Source organism: Entamoeba invadens (assembly GCF_000330505.1).
Source record: "Entamoeba invadens IP1 unplaced genomic scaffold scaff_1105074726677, whole genome shotgun sequence".
Classification (NCBI taxonomy): Eukaryota; Evosea; order Mastigamoebida; family Endamoebidae; genus Entamoeba; species Entamoeba invadens.
In genome coordinates this window covers 68,394-71,585 of record NW_004191720.1, presented here as the reverse complement: position 1 = coordinate 71,585, position 3,192 = coordinate 68,394, and positions in this window count along the sequence as shown.

Sequence of the window (3,192 nt, the reverse complement as noted above, 5' to 3'; positions counted from 1 at the left end):
TTATACATATTATAATATTATAATATTATAATATAATAATAATAATAATAATAATAATAATAATAATAATAATAATAATAATAATAATAATAATAATAATAATAATAATAATAATAATAATAATAATAATAATAATAATAATAATAATAATAATAATAATAATAATAATAATAATTATAACAATAAGAAGCAGAAGAGTATAATTATATTAATTATATTATAATATTAGATAATATAAATAGCAAAAATATAATAATTAATAATTAATAATTAATAATTAATAATTAATAATTAATAATTAATAATTAATAATTAATAATTAATAATTAATAATTAATAATTAATAATTAATAATTTTTAATATAAAACAAACTAAAAATGAACACTTCGTTGTAAAGGTCAAATGCTGTGTAACTACTTCGTTTGTATCAAGATATACAAGACGCCCTACCCCAGACATCTTAATTTCCTCAAAAGTTGTTTTACTTGTATCTACCTTCACAAATGGTTTACAAGAAGTCGCTTCAAACTCATTCCAATGAGTTAAGTTGTATTCTGGATCGGTTATTATAAACAGATTAGTGGAAGTGTCGTTTGTGTATGATGCTTCGGATATGTCCTGAAATTTTTTATTAACATTTTGATTTTCATTTTTTGTATTTTTATCAAACTTTTTTATGTCGACGTTTTTTTGTAAATTTTTTGAGTTTGTTGTTTTTTCATTTTCTTCAAATGTGTGAATAACGTTTTTGACGTCATCTATATTTTGGGTATCAAGCAAAGTTATAACGTTGGAAGTTTCTTGTTCACTTAAATAGTTCACATCTCTTCCATTGACAACTTCAGTCGAAGGTTTTGAAATAAAAGAAAGCGCTGTTGTATCTTCAGTTATATTTGCGATAAAAGTGTATGTGTCAGTACCAGCCTCACTTGTTTCTAGACCAGAAAAAATAACACCAACTATTATGGCAATAACCCAGAAACCAATGAGTAAGTACTTAAAAATATTTCCAACTTCGTCGATTAAAAATCCATCAACTTTGTTGTGTTTTTGTAATGAGTCCATTCTAATTTTTCAAATTAGTATTTATTCAGTTCATTATTTTAAAAAACTTAAAATGAATATGTTTGAAAATTCGATGTTTAAGTATTTTTACCATATGAAAAATTTGTATTACAAAATAAAAAAAGTTAAGTTTTTTAAATTAATACACCCAACAAATATTTGTTTTTAAAGTTTACCAATTTGTGTTATTTAAATTATTTAATTAATAAAATAAATAAAATTAAAATCTATTTAAACGAAGTTTATTTTTCTTGATCAAAGAAAATATTTTTTTGATTAATATAATTAGTTTTAATTGAATTGTAGTATTATAAATAAAATATTTGAAGTATAAATATATTGTGCATTAAGAGGAAATACAGGGATGTTTGTAAAAGTAGGATGCTCGCAACTATTGGTTATTTTTGATACAAATAATAATAATAATAATACAGTAGGGAAAATGAACTTTATACCAAAGAAATTCCTATATTTCTTTAAAAACACGGGTTTTTAGTTAAAAAACAATTTATTGAGAAAATTGACTATTATATATGTCTGGTTTATTAGTTTAATATAACAATAGAAAATAATTAGTTTTTTTTGGGGTAAGGTTCGTTTGCTGGGCGAAGGTTTAATAACCCAAATGTAATAATTCAAATATTTAATATAATGTAAAACACCAAAATAAATTTATTATTAGATAAGATACTTTTTTTTCAGTATCCCCATATATCCTCCTGCTGTACTCTATTGTGTCCAATTTATCATTATATCGTTTATTTTCTATTGTTATATTATATTTATATTATTTTAATTTTAAGAAACTGAATATTTTGGAAAACCATAATATAAATTTATATTTAATTGCTTTATGTTTTTACATGTTATTTGATGTTTGTTATTAATATTTATTAAAACTATCTTTATTAATGAAAAGATTATAATAAATTAATTAAAAGTTTTTAATATCTATAATAAATAAAAGAAATTATTTAAATAAATAAAAAATGATAACTTTATATTAATTTGTTTAATTAGAAAAACTTTAACAATATTTATAGTAAAATGTATTATAATTTATAATACATTTTATTATATAATAAAAAAACAACTAGTTCTTGAATAGTTATAAAATAGTTTAAACATCATTATACATGTCAAACTTATAATCAAAACTAAAAAAAATTATGAGTAAAATTTATATCAAAAAAGTATCGTTTTGTGATTGTATCAAGAAGGAAAGTATCCCGAAACCGCCTTCTTCAATTAGTTTTGTTACTTCAATTCATGAAGAAAAAATTCCACCCAAAGGAGATATTTATGAAACACAAAATATTGAATTTTCAGTTATTGAAAATTATTCTTTTCAAAATCTTCTTAATTTTTGTCAAGTTCATTTTGAGAAAATAAAGACCGAAGATTCGCGACTTGTTCAATTATTGATAAATAGAGTTTATGAACAACTTTCTACAACTTTGAAATTGCAAAATAGTTTTAAGCATTCTCAATATGAACAATCAGAAGTCCAACCAAAAATTAGTCCGTCTTTAAATACTTCACAATTAAAAATACAAAATTTTAACATCGAAAGTTTTAATGAAAATGAAGAATACAACACATATGAAGAGCCAAAAATAATTCCAGTGTTTCAACCGGACTATTCTGAAAGTTGTGAAGTTGACGTAATAAATACAATTTATCAAACAAAAAGGGTCGACAACAAAGATGATGACCAACAGCTTTTAAATTATGATAATCAACAGCAAAGTGGTACTGAAACCATCGAATTAACCGAATTGAAGGAACAAATTCCTCCAATCCATTATAAAGACAAAACGTTTGCTGAATGTGAACACGACGTCTACAAAACTTCACTTGATCTTTTCCATAAAAAATTGCGTCAGGTGCGTGAAACCCCAACTATAAAAAGCTTAATTGGAAATTTATTTAATTAATTTTTAACGTTCAGATTAATCATTTTTATGAGTTATTATTATTATAAAAATGAATGAATTTGTTTAATAAAAATATAAATAACAATTGATCGATGTTTCAAAAAAACTTCTAAAAAAACATTTTTAAATTACAGTAGAGTTGGTGGAAAAAAGTCCTGCTCGTTTGCAAATTATAGTAAATTATAACAG